We start from the raw sequence: 23,136 nt of genomic DNA, 5'->3' as shown, positions 1-23,136 counted from the left end.
GCTTTATCAGATTCCTCCAAGACATCAGGCTACTGAAGGCTGGGAGGTGATACACTGGAAATCTACTGGGACACTATAAGCCAATAGTGGAAAACTGCAATATCTCAGGGTCCCACTGACAACTGACCATTATGAGAAAACAAGGGAAGAAAATGTCCCAAACAAACCTAGATACTACATCAATAAAACCCAATGACAGCAGAGCAGAAGAAATGTCAGAAAGGGAGTTCAGAATGTACGTAATTAAAACGATCAGGGAAGCTAATGAGGAGATGAAAGAGCAAATGCAGGCATTGAAGGAGGAGATGAAAGAGCAAATGCAGGCATTAAATGATCGCACCAATCAACAGTTAAAAGACCAAATACGGGAAGCAAGAGATCATTTCAATAAAGAGTTAGAGATACTGAAAAAAAACCAAACTGAAATCCTTGAAATGAAGGAAACAATAAACCAAGTTAAAAACTCCATAGAAAGCATAACCAATAGGATAGAACACCTGGAAGACAGAACCTCAGACATTGAAGACAAAATATTTAACCTTGAAAACAAAGTTGAACAAACAGAGAAGATGGTAAGAAATCATGAACAGAATCTCCAAGAACTATGGGATATCATGAAAAGGCCAAATTTGAGAATTATTGGGATTGAGGAAGGCTTAGAGAAACAAACCAAAGGAATGAACAATCTATTCAATGAAATAATAACAGAAAATTTCCCAAATCTGAAGAACGAAATGGAAAACCAAGTACAAGAGGCTTATAGAACTCCAAACATACAAAATTACAACAGACCCACACCAAGGCACATTATTATGAAAATACCTAACATACAAAATAAAGACAGAATTTTAAAGGCCGCGAGAGAAAAGAATCAAATTACATTCAGAGGGAAACCAATAAGAATATCAGCAGATTTTTCAATCCAGACCCTAAAAGCTAGAAGGGCCTGGAACAACATATACCAAGCCCTGAAAGAAAACGGATGCCAACCAAGAATCTTATACCCAGCAAAACTTACCTTCAAATTTGACGATGAAATAAGATCCTTCCATGATAAACAAAAGCTAAAGGAATTTACAAAAAGAAAGCCAGCATTACAGAACATTCTCAGCAAAATATTCCATGAGGAAGAGATGAAAAACAACGATGCAAATCAGCAACAGGAGGCGCTAGCCTAAAGGAATAGCCAAATAAAGGAGAAACCAAATCATGTCAAAAACAAATATGAGTCAATTGACTGGGAATACAAATCATATCACAATAATAACCCTGAATGTTAATGACCTGAATTCATCAATCAAAAGACACAGACTGGCAGATTGGATTAAAAAGAAAAATCCAACAATATGCTGCCTGCAAGAGACTCACCTCATAGAAAGAGACACCCATAGACTAAAGGTGAAAGGATGGGGAAAAACATACCATGCACACGGACACAGCAAAAAAGCTGGAGTATCCATCCTCATCTCAGATAATGTGGACTTCAAACCAAAACTAGTCAGAAGGGATAAAGAAGGACATTACATGCTGCTTAAGGGAAGCATAAATCAGCAAGACATAACAATCATAAATATCTATGCCCCGAACATTGGCTCATCCACGTACGTCAAACAAATCCTTCTCAATTCCAGAAATCAAATAGACCACAACACAATAATACTAGGCGATTTTAACACACCTCTCTCACCACTGGATAGATCGTCCAAACAAAAATTGAATAAAGAAACTATAGATCTCAACAACACAATCAGCAATTTAGACTTAACGGACATATATAGAATATACCATCCAACAAAGAATGAATACACTTTCTTCTCAGCAGCACATGGATCCTTCTCTAAAATAGACCATATTTTATGCCACAAAGCTACTGTTAGTAAATACAAGAAGATAGAGATACTACCTTGTACTCTATCAGATCATAATGGATTGAAATTAGAAATAAATGACAGAATAAAAAACAGAAACTTCTCCAATACCTGGAGACTAAATAATACACTATTATATGATGAATGGATAACAGAAGACATCAGGAGGGAAATAAAAAAATTCTTAGAAGTAAACAAGAACAAAGACACATCATATCAAAATCTCTGGGACACTATGAAAGCAGTACTTAGAGGAAGATTTATTTCATGGGGTGCATTCAAAAAAAGAAGTAGAAATCAACAAATAAACGAGTTAACACTACAGCTCAAAGCACTAGAAAAAGAAGAGCAGACCAATACCAAAAGTAGTAGAAGACAGGAAATAGTTAAAATCAGAGCCGAAATCAACGAAATCGAAACAAAAGAAACAATCGGAAAAATTAATAAAATAAATAGTTGGTTCTTTGAAAAAATAAATAAAATTGATAAACCCTTAGCCACACTAACAAAGAGAAAGAGGGAGAAAACTCAAATTACTAAAATTCGGAATGAACAAGGAAACATCACAACAGACACGAGTGAAATACAAAACATAATTAGAAGCTATTTCGAAAATCTATACTCCAACAAAACAGAAAACCTTGAAGACATCAACAAATTTCTAGAGACATATGAACTACCTAAACTGAACGAGGAGGACATACACAACTTAAATAAACCAATTTCAAGCAATGAAATAGAAGAGGTCATCAAAAGCCTACCAACAAAGAAAAGTCCAGGACCAGATGGGTTCTCAGCCGAGTTCTACAAAACCTTTAAAGAAGAGCTCATTCCAATACTCCTCAAACTATTCCATGAAATAGAAGAGGAGGGAACCCTACCAAACTCGTTCTATGAAGCCAATATCACCCTGATACCTAAACCAGACAGAGACACATCAAGGAAAGAAAATTTCAGACCAATATCCTTAATGAACATCGATGCAAAAATTCTCAACAAAATTTTAGCAAATCGCATACAAATATATATTAAAAAGATAGTGCACCACGATCAAGTGGGTTTTATTCCAGGGATGCAAGGTTGGTTCAACATTCGGAAATCAATAAATGTCATTCACCATATCAACAGACTTAAAGTTAAGAATCACATGATTATTTCAATAGATGCAGAAAAAGCATTTGATAAAATACAGCATCCCTTCATGCTCAAAACACTAGAAAAAATTGGGGTAATGGGAACATTCCTAAACATTATAAAGGCCATCTACGCTAAGCCCATGGCTAATATCATTCTAAATGGTGAAAAACTGAAAGCGTTCCCCCTAAAAACTGGAACAAGGCAGGGATGCCCTCTTTCACCGCTTCTATTCAACATCGTCCTTGAGACTCTAGCCAGAGCAATCAGACAAACCAAAGAAATTAAAGGGATACGAATAGGAAAAGAAGAACTCAAACTATCCCTGTTCGCTGATGACATGATTATATATTTAGAGGAACCTGGAAATTCCACCAGAAAACTTTTAGAACTCATAAGTGAATTCAGTAAAGTAGCAGGTTACAAGATCAATGCTCATAAATCCAATGCATTTTTATACATCAGTGATGAATCTTCAGAAAGAGAAATTAGGAAAACTACCCCATTCACAATAGCATCGAAAAAAATAAAATACTTGGGAATCAATCTCACAAAAGAGGTGAAAGACCTCTACAATGAGAACTACAGAACACTAAAGAAAGAAATTCAAGAAAACCTTAGAAGATGGAAAGATCTCCCATGTTCCTGGATAGGCAGAATTAATATCGTCAAAATGGCTATACTACCTAAAGTTCTATACAGATTCAATGCAATTCCAATTAAAATCCCAATGATGTACCTTGCAGAAATAGAGCAAGCAATTATGAAATTCATCTGGAAGAATAAAAAACCTAGAATAGCTAAAGCAATCCTCAGTAGCAAGAGCGAAGCAGGGGGTATTGCAATACCAGATCTTCAACTCTACTACAAAGCAATAGTAACAAAAACGGCATGGTATTGGTACCAAAATAGACAGGTAGATCAATGGTACAGAATAGAGGACATGGACACAAACCCAAATAAATACAATTTTCTCATACTAGACAAAGGTTCCAACAATATGCAATGGAGAAAAGATAGCCTCTTCAACAAATGGTGCTGGGAAAACTGGAAAACTATATGCAATAGAATGAAACTAAACCCCTATCTCTCACCCTACACAAAACTCAACTCAAAATGGATCAAGGACCTCGGAATCAGACCAGAGACCCTGCATCTTATAGAAGAAAAAGTAGGTCCAAATCTTCAACTTGTTGGCTCAGGATCAGATTTCCTTAACAGGACTCCCATAGCACAAGAAATAAAAGCAAGAATAAACAACTGGGATAGATTCAAACTAAAAAGCTTTCTCTCAGCAAAGGAAACTATCAGAAATGTGAAGAGAGAGCCTACAGAGTGGGAGAATATCTTTGCCAACCATACCTCAGATAGAGCACTAATTTCCAGAATCTATAAAGAACTCAAAAAACTCTACACGAAGAATACAAATAATCCAATCAACAAATGGGCTAAGGAAATGAACAGACACTTCACAGAAGAAGATGTACAAGTAATCACCAGATATATGAAAAAATGTTCAACATCCCTAGTAATAAGGGAAATGCAAATCAAAACTACCCTAAGATTTCATCTCACCCCAATTAGAATGGCGATTATCAAGAATACAAGCAACAATAGGTGTTGGCGAGGATGTGGTGAAAAAGGAACACTCATACATTGCTGGTGGGGTTGCAAATTAGTGCAGCCACTCTGGAAAGCAGTGTGGAGATTCCTCAGAAAGCTTGGAATGGAAACACCATTTGACCCAGCTATCCCACTCCTTGGCCTATACCCAAAGGACTTAAAATCAGCATACTACAGAGATACAGCCACATCAATGTTCATTGCTGCTCAATTCACCATAGCTAGATTGTGGAACCAACCTAGATGCCCTTCAGTTGATGAATGGATAAAGAAACTGTGGCATATTTATACAATGGAATATTACTCCGCAATGAAGAATGATAAAATTATGGCATTTGTAGGCAAATGGTTGAAATTGGAGACTATCATGCTAAGTGAGATAAGCCAATCTCAAAAAACTAAAGGACAAATGATCTCGCTGATAAGCGGATGAGGACATATAATGGGGGGTGGGACGGGCTAGCATTAGGTTTAGGGTTAGGTTTAGAGTTAGGCCAAGGAGAGCAGTAAGAATGAAGGAAAGAAGGACTGTGTAGAGGGAAAAGAGGGGTGGGAGGGGTGGGAGGGGTGGGAGGGGTGGGGGGGAGGGGGAAAAATATAATAAACATCATTACCCTATGTAAACGTAAAAATAAATAAATAAATAAATAAAAAAAAATTATCATCCACATTAAAAAAAAAAAAAAAGAAAATGGCAAAATTAGGAAAACTGTATAAGTGGATGAAAATCTTAGTAAGACACCTAATTTTTATTTCTAGCTAAGAATTATTTTTGTTGGTTGTGAAGACAGAGAGATACATTGAACTAGTAATAATTAGAATTTGCATACTTTCCCTAAGGTAAGACTCATCCCTATAACTGATAAAATCCCCTGGGGTTAAGATAATAATTAAAATAACAGAATGAATCAAACACCATTACCCTATGTAAATGTATTATTACACAAATGGTACGCCTCTACTTCATGTACACCAGAGAAACAAGTTGTACCCCATTTGTTTACAATTAAAAAAACATAATAATTAAAAAATAAAGATCAGTTTGTTTAAAAGAACAGCAGGTTATTTCAATAGTCAATCAACCTAAATGTCCATCGATGGATGAATGAATAAATAAAATGTTGTCTACATATGTAAGAGATACTACTTAGCCTTAAACAAGAAGGAATTCTGTCATTTACAGCAACATGGACTTGGAAGACATCATGTTAAGTGAAATAAGTCAGATGCAGGAGGACAAATACTCCATGATCTTACTTACATGTATTATCTAAAAAAGATGAGTTCATAGAAGCAGAGAGAAGAAAGGTTGTTACTAGGGGCTAAGAGGCCAGGGATTGGGAAGATTTTCTCAAAGGATACAAAATTTCAGTTACATAGGAACAATAAATTCAAGAGATCTGTTTTAACATGGTTACTGTAGTTAATAACAACCATGTGTTGTACACTTTAAATTTCTAAGAGAGTAGATTTTTAAGTGTTTTGACCATTAGAAAATGTTAACTAAGGCAATGGGTATATTAATTAGCTTCATTTAGTCATCCCATAATGTAAACATATATTAAAACACTGTGCTGTATACAATTAATATATTCATTTTTTAATTTGTCAGAATAAAAGAATAAAAAGAACTTGTCTTGATTTCAAGACACATAGCAAGAGAATGTGGGAACACAGTAGGCCCTTGTCTAAATTGATTCAAGCAAGGAAACTTCCACAAAAATTTTGTGGGTAAGCCTGCTCACCACAACTCTGCCCAATATTATGACATCTTCTATTTTTCCCTGAAGATGTTCCATGACTAGAACAACCCCCATCTCATATTTGATTATCAAAGCAGGAGGGTTCTCCATCATCAGTTGAGTAACCTGGCTTCTGGGTGTCCCCAGTCAAGGCATTCCAATACCTCACTATATGTGAAATCTTTTCATGTCTTCATAAAGTCCAGGTGTGAAAAATTCCAAACTATATAGATTTGTGTACTGGACTGGGGACTCCAGCTTGTTATAACAAGTGAGAGCCGTAAAGGTGAAATGAAGGGAAGTGTATTCTAAAGTGTGTAAGGGAGAGAAAAATAGTGAAAAAAAGACATGCCAACCAGAGCAATGCAGCTTATTTGTAGACTTCAATTTGGGAAACTAAAAATATAGAAAGCAAGTTTGAAATCTTCTGCCTCTGATATTTACACTTGTAACTGTGAACAGCTGGACTCTAGAGGCAGGAAGTCTGATGCTCAGAGCCCTGTTACTAAGTGTCTTTGGGGTTGATAATGAGTCACACATACCACCCTATCTAGTAAGCAATCTTGTAAGAAAGAAGGCACTCATATCCAAAATGTGAGAGCCTGGAGCTAGTACATATTTTCAATAAAATGAAAAAAATTACATGGGCTCAGAAGATGTTTTCTCCACAATATTACTGTCTTATTTATATGAAAGGGATGACTGCAGTATATTGTCTGTTTATTCTTTCTGAGCATATGCCAAGTGTGACAGCGAAGCCTATTAAGGCCTGTCAGGCAAATTGGCCCTGCCAGGGTCATGAGAGGGACGATGACAGCTGGCTGGATGGGGTATTGTTTTGGAAACTTTGAAGAAGTTTCATGATGTGAGTACCATGTGAACACTGCCATTTTTGTGTGGGTAACTTGATTGTATTTGGTTGATGAGGTCATATTTAGTAAATGAAAAGCCCCAGGGAAGAAGTGAAAAACTGGTATAAATTTATCCTTGAAGTCCCAAGTTGACTCAATAGTGACTGCAAGGTTTTTGTGATTTGGAGGTGGGAAATGGTCACTGAGAAAAGGAGGCTGGTATTGGCTTCATAAATGACTGGTGACGTTAGTCCCAACAGAGAGACTAGAGGTACAAAGAACAGTATGGTTTTATCCTTCTCTCGTGGCTAAAATATGAAGGTAAAAAATTAAAGGAAAGTTTGAAAGACACTTTGAAGATAGAAATGCCAACTTTTAACTCCTTCCTCTGTTCTGTGCCATGCTTATTATTCCTGCTGGGTCTGTGCCCATGAATGGGAAGATTTTTGTCTCCAGTACTGTAGCAGTTTACATGGAAAAAAAGAAAAAGCAAAACTGTTGTTTAAGTTGGCTGTTTTCTGTGATAGGCTCAAAAATGCCAAATGTAATTACAGTCATTGTTTTCAAGAGAAGCCATAATTAATTCAGAATGAAGGGACACCTTCTTTTTACATGTTCTGCTCCGTGAAGGAAGACAAAGTATTCAGTGTAATTAATGTTTTTTTCAACAAATGTATGACACTTAAAATGATCCAGGTGGAGACTTAATGCAAGGATAATGTTAGTAAAGAGTTCATTTTATTATATAGGATTTGCGAAGATGTTTTAATAAAGTAGAAATGGGAAGGGCCCTCTACAGTTAACCTATAAGTTCACATTGTTTAAGAAGGTGAAAAGGCGATATTTATTATCCATAAACTAGCAAAGTGATTAATATCCACATGACCAGAAAATTCATTTTAAAGTCTGAATTTAGATTTATTCTCCTTTTGCTGTTTGATGAATTCTCTGAATGTAAATATATCTTATACACAATAAGCCAAAGACACATCCCAGGTTTTCTACTAGGGAAAGAAAGAAGCAAAGATCATTCTTCATAAATCTCACCCTGCCACTTTCTACATTACCATATTCTTTTAAAAGTTGAAAGCATACCACTAAATAATCCCTCAAAGAAAATTAGTCTTCCTCCTTCCTTTCATCTGTCCATACACCACCCACCCACCCATCCTTCTCTTTATTCAAAATAATTATTCTAAATAATGACTTCTTTGCTCCTAATTTATAAGTCACAAGGGCGCAGAGCACAGATAGCAGCAGGAATGATGGTCAGGAGGCCCCCACTGAAGGTCCAGCTGAAGCACCTCCGGACACCCTCTGAGTCTTTGTGGAGCTCAGGAAGAAAACGGATTCTGACGAGATGAAGTGACTTGTCCCTGAGTGACAAGTTATTAGAACAGCTAAAATTGTATAAGAATTTCCCAATTCTACAACAGATCCTGCTATATTTAAAGAACAAAGTAAATTAGAGAAGAACCTCTGATTCTCAATACTTATATACCTAATTTGTATTTATAATATAAAGAATTCTGAAAACAATAAAAAATCATATAAAAATTTTAAAAAGAGAAAAGGAATTAATTAGGCATTTATCCAAAGGAGGTAGATAAATGATAAATAAATGCATGAAAAGATGATCACCTTCATTACTCCTTAGGGAAGGGCAAATAAAAACCACAAGGAGAGAGCTTGTCATACTCTCAAGGAAGATTATAATAAAAAACCACGTGTTGGTGAAGATGCAGAGAAACTGGAATCTTCATTCATTCATGGCCTGTGGAAATGTAAAATGGTGCAGTTGCTGTGGAAAATGGTCTGGCAGTTCCTCAAAAGTTTAAACATAAGAGTTACCATAAATTTGATTACTTAGAATTGCAGTCCTAGGTATACACCTAAGAGAAAACAAATGTCCACACAAAAACTTGTTCACAGTAGCATTATTCCTGGTAGTTCCAAAGAGGAAACAACCTACATGTCCACCAGTTGATGAGTGGATAAATAAAATGTGGTACATCTGTATGATGGAATCTTCTTTGGCAATAAAAATGAATGAAATATTGATAAATGCTATAATGTGGATGACCCTTGAAAATATTATGCTATATCTATCACTTTAAACACATCATTTCTTTGTGCAAAAACATTAAAAATCCCCTCTTCTAATGGTTTTTAAATATACAATAAATTGGTTTTAACTTTAGTTACTCTGCTGTGGTATATAGTGCTAGAACTCATTCCTCCTAACTGCAATTTTATAGCTGTTAACCAATGTCTCTCAAACCTCTCTTCCCCTATACCCTTCTCAGCCTCTGGCAACCACTATTATACTTTTTCCTTCTGTAAGATCAACTTTTTTAGTTTCCACATTTGAATGAGATCACACAGTACTTGTCTTTCTGTGAGTGGTTTTATTTCACTTAATGTAGTGTCTTCCAGATTCATCAATTTTGGTACAAATGATAGGATTTCATTCTTTTTATGGATAAATGATATTTCATTGTGGCTATATATCCATTTATCAATCAATGCACTCTCAGGTTGATTATCTTGGCTATTGTGAATAGTACTTCAATAAACACCACAGTGCAGACAGAAAAAAAAAAACCAGAAGAAAGAAAATATATGCTAAGTAAAGATGCTAGACACAAAAGACTATATATTATGTGATTCAATTAATATGAAATGTTCAGAATAGGGAAATCTGTAGAGACAGAAAGTAGATCAGTGATTTCCTAGGTGGAGTGGGGAGGTTGGAGGGGAAAGGTGGAATGATTGCTAATTGATATGAGGATTTTTTTGGGGGTGGGTGATAAAAATGTCCCAGATGATAACCAATTGTGGTGGTGACTGTACAACCTATGAATATATTAAAGACCATTGAACTATATACTTTAAAAGAGTACATTTTGTGGTATGTGAATTATATATCAATAAAACTGTTATTTAAAAAATAGAAAAGGTGGGGTGGAGAATATCATTACAACTACATCTGGAAAACAAATCTACTACATATACTCAAAGAGAGACTTGAATGAATCTGACATCATTTCCCCATGTGTGTATATATATATGAAAACATCACAGGGAATTCCATTATCATGTACATCCACAAGAATGGGATCCTAACTAGAATAAGGTATATTTCATGCTTATATTATTATATCAAAATGAATTCTGCTGTCATGTATAACTAAAAAGAACCAATAAAAATCTTAAAAAATTCATGGTTTAGCATGCTAAGTAGAAATTCAGGGACTTAATTACAAACATGTATGCTCTGCCTTTGGAAAGGGAAAGAGTATCTTTTGGTGGTTGGAAAATGACTGTTTCTGTCAGTGTGAGTTACTAAAAGGTGAGAAGACAGGGCATGAGAGGTCCATTTTTCACTTCTTTGGGGACCTTGAGATCAAAGTTGCTAGAAAGTTAGGATTGTGTAAAATCTATTTATCAGTAGAGGAGTCATTTCTTCCTGCCCCTCTTCCTTTTAACAATGATATGATAAAATAAAAGCATTGAAGTTGTAGTGTGCAACCTGCCAACTCCTTTAGTAGTTCCAGTACAACTAAAAAGCCAGCTACAACCCCCTTGTGAGACAGATAACAATTCCCTAGTAAGTTATTATCTCCACAGATGGCAATAAGATGAAGTGATCTGCCAACTCCCTGGAGGGAGAGGTGTCAATGTCAGCAGCTCTGTTTGGAAGCTCTGGTGGAAGTTCTGAGATCTCCTCCTGCCCAGCAAACTTCAGTGATCTTTGTCAGTTATTCCAGTACCAGCTGCTGCTTTCATTGTGAGTCCAATGGAGTGGGCAGTAATTCAGTTTGCAAATGTGTTAACTCTGGGATATCACGTATTAGCATTGAGCATTTAGGAAAGGGCATGCTGGCAACACCATAGCATGCTTGCTTTTAGAGTAGCAAACTCAGTGAAACTTCTCTTATAGAATGTTCAGTTTTCCACTAATCCATAAAGGGTAGAAACCTTCAAGAGCCACAAGATTAATTTTTAGGACCAGATATCATTTAACTTTTGGGTTGGCAACAGAGGTTTCAAAGGATTATGGGTGGGACTGGAGTCTAAAAATTGGGACAGCTGGGGATGAATCCACAGAGTAGGGAAATAAAGAAACTCTGGAAAACTCAAGTCCTCATTTTGCCCCACAGGTTGCCAGAGAATAAGGAGACAGTTAGGAATAATACCTCAAAGAAGCCTACTTCTTTGAGTCAAGTAGATGATGGTGGTTTTCCTAAAGTGGGCAGAGATTTTTATTGTAAAGGGATAAAAAGTGGGTTGTCTTTACAAGGGTTGAAACAAGACAGGTTCCTGGCACCACAGCCTTAGTCATGGTCTCATGACATCTGTATCTGCAGTAGCACTGGCTATCAGTATAGTGGCCAAAAAGGAATCTGGGTACTTCCTTTCGACTTCTGTTTGACCATAACCTCCCAAACTGGGCCTCTACACTAGGAATGATCAACATTTCAAGATTCTCAAAAATGAGTTAGAGAGTTCTGGGCCATTATGTACCTAGTCATGGAAATCACTGGAGGAAAAAAGTGCTACACTGAAAAATTCAAACAATTTCTACTTGGCTATAGGTGCTGTGTGTAACAAAGGACCAAGTTGAAGGCTAGACAAGGCCATGAAGCAGGTCAAAATTGATAAGAAGTACTTGCAAGAATGAAATGAATGTTGATTTATGGAAGTATTTAAAGAAACACAGACTTGAAGGGAGAAAGCGGAGACTGTCATGCATTGATAAATGGTCAGAATGGAAGCAAATGCACAATTTGACAATGAAGCAAGAGGTAAGGTAGAAGCAAAAAATATGTAACCATCTGTACAGACAAAAGGGTTTATTCATCATTGTGCCATCTAAATCTCTTAAAAACCTTTATAAATCTATAGCAAATGATTTCTAATGACAAGTCTAAAGTACTATTAGATCTCCAAGTGCCCTCTGAATTGTCCAATATCAAATTATACTTAACAAGACTTGCCTGTTTCTCTGATGTCCCAAGAAGGGGTCACAGCTTATCAGAAGGTCCCCTAAATGCTGTGTTTTTCCTCTTATCACATGGGCATTGCCACGTTGTGGGATTCTTGTCTAGCTCCCCAAGTACACCATAAACTCCTTAAGGACTCCAAGTATATGACATCATTATTCCCCATCATCTGGGACATTGCCTGAGTTAGCTAATAAATATTTTCTGATTAAAGGAATAAATTAAGGAGCATTAAATGATGAATATACTGAACTTATTTGAATTATTTATAAATTGATACCTTAATGTACTGATTCAATACATATGTAATATTCTACTAAGTAGAATAAATATGGTATTATTCTATTAACCAGAATATTTCTCACTGCCACCATTCTGGACAATAAAAACTTCAACTGAATTTCATAAAAGAAGTATGATAAGCACCAGCAAATAAAATTCTGAAACAACCAAAGGGGATTATCATTGCAAGCCAATATGCAACATCAAAGTACCTGTGACATTATATTAAAAGGAATATGTGAAAAATAACAAATACAGAGATGGGATAAAGGAAAATCAAATGAATTAATGATTTATATTTTACACTGTGGCCTAAAAATAGTATCAGAAGTAAACATAATTAACTGCAAATAAATGAGACTGTAAGTTGTAACTATGGAACTATATGTAAATATGAGAAACAGCATATTATTCTCACTATAGTCATTTATATCTTTTTTTTTAAATAAGTTTAAAAGTAAGAACAGGACTACCTCTATTGATGAGTTGACATTAAAGATAAATTTAAATTTATTGTCTTTGGCTTTTTATTTTTTTATCGTAAACAAATGGGATACATGTTGTTTCTCTATTTGTACATGGAGTCAAGGCATACCATTTGTGTAATCATAAATTTACATAGGGTAATGTTGTTTGATTCATTCTGTTATTTTTTTCCTTCCCCCCCACCCCTCCCACCCCTCTTTTCCCTCTATACAGTCCTTCCTTCCTTCATTCTTACCACCCTCCTTAACCCTAACCCTAAATCTAACCCTAACCCTAATGCTAACCCCTCCCACCCCCATTATATGTCCTCATCCGCTTATCAGCAAGATCATTTGTCCTTTAGTTTTTTGAGATTGGCTTATCTCACTTAGCATGATATTCTCCAATTTCAACCATTTGCCTGCAAATGCCATAATTTTATCATTCATTTGTATCTTTAAAAAAAATCCATTTGCACCATCTTAAAAAGCCTTGCCAGCTCCCTATTCTTCATAGTACAGGCAGCATGCCGTCTCATTTCTCATGGAGCCCAAAGGGAAGGTGCTAAGCCTGAGCAATGTTCCTGATACAATCACAACTAATGGTTTTATTTGATCATTGAGTGAAAAGTTACTAGGTAGAGGGACAAATTGAGAAGTTACCAATAGATCTGTTCTTCAGCTCTCCTGCATTCTGGCATTTGACTCTGTCCATGCGGAGGGTATTATGCATTATTTTTAATTTGGTAAAACATATAGCAGGATATATGAATTCTAGTTCCTGCTGCACCATTAAGGAACTGTGGGATCATGGTCAAGTTATGTGATCTTTCTGGATGTGACACTTTCCTCGTTTGGATTAAACAATCTGAATCTAGTGAATCCTACATTACCCTTCCTTTTCAGAATTCTAGCACAGGGCTTCTCTCTCTAAAAATAAGAACTGGTTGTTTTTAAAGGACCAATATGTTTTTTGGATTATTTAGGTCTTTAACAGCCCAAGTAAGTTTTCTTTTGTCAAGAAATGGAAAGAGCTCTTCCATGGACCAATGGCTTACAGTGCAGACATGGCCAAGTCCAAGAACCACACCACACATAACCAATGCTGAAAATGCACAGAAATAGCATCAAGAAACCCCAATCACAAAGATATGAATCTCTTAAGGGGGTAGACCCCAAGTTCCTGAGAAATATGTGTTTTGCCAAGAAGCACAACAAAAAGGGCCTGAAAAAGATGCAGGCAAATAATGCCAAGGCCATGAGTGCGTGTGCAGTGGTCATCAAGGCCCCAGGAAATAAAGCTCAAGGAGGTTAAGTCCAAGTTGCCAAAGGGTGCCAGTTGCAAGTTTGATCCCCTTGCTGCTTGCCCACCTCAAGCTCAGGAAGTGTGCTCGTGTCCACATGGCCAGGGGTTGCAGGCTCTGCCAGCCAAAGGCCAAAGCTCAAGCCCAAGCCAAGACCCAGGCTGAAACTCCAGCTCCAGCTCCTGCTCCCACTCCTGCTTCTGCTCCCAAAGACACCCAGGCCCCCAAGGGTGCCCATGTCCCTGAGAAGGCTCATAGTAAAACCCATTGTGAATGTGGGGACCGAAGGACTGGTGTGACACCTGAGCCTCTATCTATAGGGACTGGTGTCTCGTGTGCTGTTTGTCTAAATACATTCAGAGACAGTAAAAAAGAAAAAGAAATGAAAAGACACATAAAGCTGACATGATCAAACAATGAATGATGTGTTATAAGACATAAGGCCTTAAAAAGGAGGTGACTGGAGTCAGCAAAGCATGGTGTTTGGGAATCTGGGCTCCAGAGTCAGACCACTTGGGCTTGAATTTTGGTTCTGGCACTTACTTGTATGCCCCAAGCTACTCATCCATTAAATGAGGGCAACAAAATTAGTACTTTCCCTATAGGGTTGTGATAAGTATTACATAAGTCACCATGTGAGGTGCAGGTACACGCGTGTAAGGTGGTGGCCAAGCAAGCACCTACACATTAAGGCTCTGACAAAATGATTTTGTTATATAGTCTCTCTATTCTTCATTTTTTCATGGTTATAAAATACATGCTTTATTTTTTGGGAGTACCAGGGATTGAACTCAGAGGCCCTCCACCACTGAGCAACATCCCTGGCCCTATTTTGTATTTTATTTAGAGACAGGGTCTTGCTGAGTTGCTTAGCACCTCGCTTTTTTTTATGCCACTGTGCATAAAATACATTCTTTACCAAAGTATAGTAATGGGTTATTGTATATTGAGTTAGAATGAAAAAAGTCATCCCTTTTGTGTTGCATTGACACACAAAATCAGAGCTGGGTAGTACTTTTGGTCCTGAGGACAAAGAAGACATCTGAAAGACTGTAGAACAGAAATAGTGGGTGGTGATGATGTTGTGAAACTCATACTCAACTAGGTGTAACTGCCTCACCAATAAGTTCTTGTTCAGTGAGACAGTTAGACTCCTTATTGTTTAAGCTTACAATTTAAGTTATTGAGTTTGTTCTCCACTACTTGACAGCCACAGCCACTATAATTGATATAGCATGTATAGATTTAAAATTTCTTCTAAATGCACTAACTTTGGCTCAGATTTTTGTCTTTGACAAATTAAAGAATACTATTGTCTTGAATATATTAAAGAAAACCTTAAAAAATCTAAAATCTTGCTACTAAAGCCACACAGTAGTGAGCTTTGAAGCTACGTGTAGTTAGTGCATTTGGATAACAGGGAGGCCATTCATCTAATTTTTTGTTAACAATTGCATGTTTCTGTGATCAGGCATCTGGACAGATCTGAACACTAGAAAGCATCTGGAAAAAACACAGAAGCCTATTGATTAGATTTTCCTTTTTGTATCCATTTTTTTTTTATCATCATGTAGGTCTGAATTATATCTAGGAAAGACAAAAGAAATGTAAGATGCCATTATTAGAACTCTTCCAACTCTTTCCAAATATAGAAAGGGCAGTGTTACCTTTACTGTATAAACACTGGCTGGTCCTGGCAGACATGAAGACTAGCTTGTGTTTAAGGCCATTGTTCCACACCATACACAAAAAGTCTTGCATGATTATTGGTGGCTAGAAGAAGCTTAAACATTGTTGACAAGGTCTGTCTCATTGGACTTTACATTTGATTCAAAATCATTTCTATTCTGTACCATTGATCTACCTGTCTATTTTGGTACCAATACCATGCCGTTTTTGTTACTATTGCTTTGTAGTAGAGTTGAAGATCTGGTATTGCAATACCCCCTGCTTCGCTCTTGCTACTGAGGATTGCTTTAGCTATTCTAGGTTTTTTATTCTTCCAGATGAATTTCATAATTGCTTGCTCTATTTCTGCGAGGTACATCATTGGGATTTTAATTGGAATTGCATTGAATCTGTATAGAACTTTAGGTAGTATAGCCATTTTGACGATATTAATTCTGCCTATCCAGGAACATGGGAGATCTTTCCATCTTCTAAGGTTTTCTTGAATTTCCCAAATAAATACAATTTTCTCATACTAGACAAAGGTTCCAACAATATGCAATGGAGAAAAGATAGCCTCTTCAACAAATGGTGCTGGGAAAACTGGAAAACTATATGCAATAGAATGAAACTAAACCCCTATCTCTCACCCTACACAAAACTCAACTCAAAATGGATCAAGGACCTCGGAATCAGACCAGAGACCCTGCATCTTATAGAAGAAAAAGTAGGTCCAAATCTTCAACTTGTTGGCTCAGGATCAGATTTCCTTAACAGGACTCCCATAGCACAAGAAATAAAAGCAAGAATAAACAACTGGGATAGATTCAAACTAAAAAGCTTTCTCTCAGCAAAGGAAACTATCAGAAATGTGAAGAGAGAGCCTACAGAGTGGGAGAATATCTTTGCCAACCATACCTCAGATAGAGCACTAATTTCCAGAATCTATAAAGAACTCAAAAAACTCTACACGAAGAATACAAATAATCCAATCAACAAATGGGCTAAGGAAATGAACAGACACTTCACAGAAGAAGATGTACAAGTAATCACCAGATATATGAAAAAATGTTCAACATCCCTAGTAATAAGGGAAATGCAAATCAAAACTACCCTAAGATTTCATCTCACCCCAATTAGAATGGCGATTATCAAGAATACAAGCAACAATAGGTGTTGGCGAGGATGTGGTGAAAAAGGAACACTCATACATTGCTGGTGGGGTTGCAAATTAGTGCAGCCACTCTGGAAAGCAGTGTGGAGATTCCTCAGAAAGCTTGGAATGGAAACACCATTTGACCCAGCTATCCCACTCCTCGGCCTATACCCAAAGGACTTAAAATCAGCATACTACAGAGATACAGCCACATCAATGTTCATTGCTGCTCAATTCACCATAGCCAGATTGTGGAACCAACCTAGATGCCCTTCAGTTGATGAATGGATAAAGAAACTGTGGCATATTTATACAATGGAATATTACTCCGCAATGAAGAATGATAAAATTATGGCATTTGTAGGCAAATGGTCGAAATTGGAGACTATCATGCTAAGTGAGATAAGCCAATCTCAAAAAACTAAAGGACGAATGATCTCGCTGATAAGCGGATGAGGACATATAATGGGGGGTGGGACGGGCTAGCATTAGGTTTAGGGTTAGGTTTAGAGTTAGGCTAAGGAGAGCAGTAAGAATGAAGGAAAGAAGGACTGTGTAGAGGGAAAAGAGGGGTGGGAGGGGTGGGAGGGGTGGGAGGGGTGGGGGGGAGGGGGAAAAATATAATAAACATCATTACCCTATGTAAACGTAAAAAAAATAAATAAATAAAAAAAAATATATATAAAAAATCATTTCTATTTTACTTAAAAGGCAACTGAATCACTGAATTTAGGGAAACTGTCTTTATTGAAGTGCTTGTGTTCCAGGTTCTGTCAATATTTTAGTTCTTAGAACTATTTTTCTTATCCATGGACAGAATTGAGTGATGATTTAAAATGTTTATATAAATCAATAACTATTTCTGAAAAATAATGATAAACAGGGTAATTGTTAATGCTGTTACTTGTTATGGGGAAGTATTTTTGAAAGGAAAAAAATGACAATAGTACAAATATTTCTAAATAACTTTTCAATGAAATATATGTAATACACTTCCCCTAAATCATTTCTATAAATTTGAAAAGGGTGTGCAAAGGTTTTTCTCTTTTGTTAGAGCTAATATATCAGTTTGAGTTAGCTCATATATGTGAAAAAATGTTTTCTACATATTGTGCACAGACTTTTGGTATATTGTATTTACTTGACTTATTGAGGGGAAAAATCATGTAAAAGATATGCTCCTTGACAGGAGCATATCATAAATATTTATTCATTAATGAATGAAGTCCTTCTCCATTTATCCAATAGCCCCAAAGAAGGAGGGAAGGAATTCTGAAGAAATTGGGTTCTTTCAAAACTATCTCCTCATTCACAAATATTTAAGGAGTGCTTACCATGTGTCAGGTATTCTGTATGTATACTCTGTACTAAGGACACAGTGAACAAAATAAAGATATTCTCACTGCCCAAATAGATAGATGTCCAATAAATCAGTTACAATGCTCAGTATGTTCACCTCTGACTCTCTAACCAAAATCTCTTCTTGGGCTGGTAAATTCACAAAGTTTTAGAAACTCAAACAAATAATTACAGCTAGAACTAAACTTTAGACAGGTTTCTTCCAGACCTCCCTTTTCTTACATAATTTACTTTAGAAAACTTGTAAGTTCTTTCTCTGCTGCTTTGAGATATAAACCTCCTAGCATATTGCCAGTTTTACAACAACAGCAATGTCTTTCTTAAGGACCTGGGGCCGTTCTTTTGAAATTATTAAAAAAGATAAGGTTCCTATACCAGTTAGCTAACATAGATGGCCTTATCGCATTGGCTAGCCTCCCCAATGATGTATTCCTGTATTTTTCTGTAAGATCAATCCAGTGGTTAAAAACTCTCCTGCCTTTTGTTTCAATGGAGTTGATTCCAATCTCTCTCTTTTTTTAAATTACAATAGACTTGAATAAAGTCTTCCTTATCTGTTTAACGTGTCTGGTGTAGTTTTTTCCTTGACAATATTGATCTATTGAGTAGGACCATGGGAGGGCAGGGTTGTTGGAGATACTTCACAGAGGAAGTGAGGATTAAACAAGGTCTGAAAGTTGGAGTTATCTAGACAAACACTGATTGGGGATGAGTGGGGGGTGTGAGTGTTGGGGATGGAATGAGGTTGCAAAACAATAAGGGATAAACAAGATAATTCTTTTGTCATCGTTCATCATCCATTTTAGCTTTCCTAGTGATTCTGAGGTGGTAATTTCAAGAGAATTATCATTTTCTAAGTTTTGGGTCTCTTTTCTTGTTGTAGTTATGAAAAGGTATTGAGGGCTTTTTTCACAGGAAAGGAATTCAAGGATTCAAGGCAATGAAGTTCTGGTTCTTCTTAAAATTCTTAAATAGCTCAAGTTGCTTTTAAACAGATATGCCCTAAGCTGATCTATAGTTTCCATCTGGGCACTGAGCTTTGAAAAGTTCTAAAGCTCTGATATCGTTTAAAACTGATTTCTTTAAAGCATCCAGGATGTTATCTTTGAAGGTGCTACCAAAGGACGGGGCAATGCTTTGGCTGATCATTTTTGCTTCCTGAGAAAAAGTATGAATATCCTTTTGAAGATGCTAAAAACATACCCAATACACAAAAGTTAACTTATCTAGCCCCTACTTGCATTTAGGAGGAACTTTCATTCCAAGTGCTGTGATTGTTAAATATAATTCTTTGCATATATGTATCCAAATGAATTACTCCAATTCTACCTTTCAGCCATGAACATGAGAGCTGAGTATAGGAGGGGAAAACTCTGATATAAAAAATTCTAGAATAAGCAAGCTATGATTAATGCCACAGGTTAATTCACAACATTTGGATTCTCAAAAATAGTCTATATAGGACGAGAAAAAGAATCATTTGGCAAAGTAGGTAGCAAAATAAAGTGGCAATGTCCCTCTAGGTCAAGCAGCGTCATTGTCCTTCACAGTCATCCACTTCCTTGTATTGGACCAAAATTATGCAGCTAATCATTTGAGACATGTGAAGGTTTTAAATATCAGCACAGGTGCCCACAGAGCTTTCCCTGAGGGCTCTTTGTAAGCTTTTTAATTCAAAAGAAGCCAAACAAATCCTATGGACATTCAAATACTTCTAAAACCACTAGCAGCTATTAGAGAGGAGGTAGTACCTTCCAAAAAGTCAAATGACATCTCTTTATTCCCAATGTTGGGTGTTTCTAAGTCCATTCACTCCTTTTTTTTTTATGTTTTGATGCCACAGATGATGTTTTTAATATCACACAGTCCTTAACAAATAGTCATTACAACAACAAAAATCATTATTATTTTAGTATTGTGGAGGGATTTTTTATCCTTCATATTAAACATAATAAATGATGTAAACACCAGCATTATAGTATCGGCATATTCATTCTTTCTTTCTTTCTCTTTTTAAATTTTTACTTCTACAGACTGCATTTTGATTCATTGTACACTAATGGGGTTGTGCACAATGTAGATTTACACCAATCATGTAATCATACATGTACATAAGGCCGAATGTTTTCTCTGATAAGTGGATGATGGTACATAACAGGGGTGGGGTGGCAGTGGGGGCAAGAGAAGAAGTGTGCATTCACTTCTTTTTGAGGTGTCCACTATTTCGGTTTTGTTTTCCACCCACCCACCCAACTGCCTATTATGTCCATTTACTTGAGGAATCAGGATAATACCTGACTCATTTTATTTCATTCAATTCTCACCACAATCTAGAAGATGGCTACAAAAAGGACTAGTTTCAAGATATGGAAATTGAGGCTCACAGAATTTGAAAGCATGTTTAAAGTTCTAGAGCTGATATGTGGAGGAGCCAGGATTAAAGACCAGTTTTGACTCCATACCCTCCATAGTCTTTCTTGTCTTGAACTTCCAAACACACTTAAGTAGTAACTCCCTAGTGTTTCCATACTATGTAACTCTGAAAGAATAAAAATGAGACCCTGGGCTAGTAATAGAAAAGTAGTTGTGATAATCATTCAGTTTAATGTTGAATAATGGCATTTTATTGAGCACTCACTTAATAGGGAAATGCTGTGTCAGAAGCTGTGTGGGTTACACAGAAGCATATAACCACAGAGTCTACATGTCAGCCTGTGTGCGAGGAAGCATGGGGTGGTGTCATCTATTACACAAACCGAAGCATCTCTGTGTTCTTTCTTTCAAATTAACTAAACTGGAATTTAATTCATACAGTTGTAACTACTCTTATTCTGTTATTATTCCTACATGGAAACCCATCTACATTTTTTGTCTGTTAGCATTTTCTGCCTTTTAATTAGCTGTCTTATGTTTTTGATGCTATGTTTCATTTTTCCTCCTCTATAATTAATAACAACTGTGGGAATGATAAGATTGAACAAAAATGATTTCTTTCTCTTTTGCAATCTCCCTTTTCTTCATTTGCTGCATCAACTGTCCTTACTGCCAACTGTTCTGAGTTGAACTGAACACTGGGGACTAGTCTCCCTTGTTTGCCCTTTGATTCTGACACTTTCAAGTGTTCTAATAAACAAATCTTCCTCTAATTAACTAAGGCAAAACTGTGCAGCACATGAGGGGTGCCATGATGTTTCCTGCCTGGATTCCTCCCCTTGCAGCCTGTGCCACATGGTATGGCTGTTCTAGAAATGTCACAGAGCAGGTTGGAAATTCAGCTCTGTAACAGTCCAATACTATGTGACTTTGGATATAACTTCCACAAGTCTCATTTTTATTATCTGGAAACTGGGGATAATAATATTGTATGCTTCAAATGGTTGTTCTGATGATTAAAGTTAGTGTTATCACCATGCCTTTCTAACTCCTTATGACTGTTTTAAAATTTTTAAAAAAAGTTGTTTTTAGAAGTTGATAGACCTTTACTTTATTCATTTATTTATATGTGGTGCTGAGAATCAAAGAATCAAACCCCGTGCCTTACACATGCCACTCAAGCTCTGTACCACTGAGCCACAAACCCAGTCCCTCATTTTATACATTTTATCTGCTGTTACCACCACCACCACTCAGCATTTATCATCACCATCTTAGGGTTTACTGTGACTTTCTTGTCAGGGTAGTTCTGCCATTCCTAGTCCAGATGTCTCAGAACTGTTTAATTTTCTTACCCTTTCTATGTTACCATGTTTTAAAATTACCAGCATCTGACTGCTTCAAAGAACTCAACTGATTCAGGCTACTGTGTAAGTGAAAAGAAGGTTGTTCTAGACAACCTGACGAGCTGAGTATTTAAACTAAGCTTGTATTAAAGGGAGCCATTCTACTTTTCTCCACTTACCCTATGACAGTTAGTTTTATGGGTCAACTTTATTGGTCATAGGAAGCCCAGATATTTGGGTAAACATTATTTCTAGATGTGTCTGTGAAAGTGTTTCTGGATGAGATTACTCAATCTAAATCAGTGGATTGAATAAAGCAATGTGCATTTACCTCTAATCCATCAAAGACCTGAAGGAATAAGAGACTAAGGAAAAATTCTCTCTCCTTTGTCTGACTGTCCTTGAGCACAGACATCAGACTTCTCCTGCTTTCAGACTTGGATTTTGACTGGAACTGACCACTGGCCCTCCTGGTTTTAAGGTCTTTGGACACAGACTGAACTATATCATTGATTCTCTTGGTGCTCTGGCTTGCCCACTACAGATCTTGGATTTCTCAACCTCCACAACTGTGTAAAGCCAGTCCCTTACAGTAAGTTAATCTCTCTCTCTCTCTCTCTCTCTCTCTCTCTCTCTCTCTCTCTCTGTGCTATTTCTCTGGAGAACCCATACTCATATAAACCCCACAGGAGTGAGTTGTGATTAGAATTCTAGTTAATGGGGAAGATATTATTGAATAAATAGGTCTCTAAGGTGCTTTAAATCACACCACCTAACTAAAGGATTGATTTTGTCAATTTAAAAAAACTGATTAAATCAAATATACCTCAGATACTTAGTGAGTCTCTTGGAAAATTCAGGCTACAGAGATGATTTTCTATATTTACAGCACAGAATCCATTTCCTTTCAAGTTTTCATTTATTGTATTACATCACCATTTACAGAAAAATAGTTATACA

At 36.6% G+C, this 23,136-nt stretch overlaps 1 protein-coding gene across 2 annotated transcripts in view; it reads right to left on the bottom strand.

The window, feature by feature from the left end:
* The window catches only part of Lhfpl3 (LHFPL tetraspan subfamily member 3), a 546,343-nt gene that overhangs the window by 268,503 nt on the left and 254,704 nt on the right, over positions 1–23,136 (bottom strand). The gene's annotated exons all lie outside the window — the stretch shown is intronic.

This window comes from Sciurus carolinensis, chromosome 8, assembly GCF_902686445.1.
Source record: "Sciurus carolinensis chromosome 8, mSciCar1.2, whole genome shotgun sequence".
NCBI classification, from domain to species: Eukaryota; Metazoa; Chordata; class Mammalia; order Rodentia; family Sciuridae; genus Sciurus; species Sciurus carolinensis.
The sequence above is the reverse complement of the archived record's forward strand: the minus strand, read 5'-3'. Positions and strand labels throughout refer to the sequence as shown.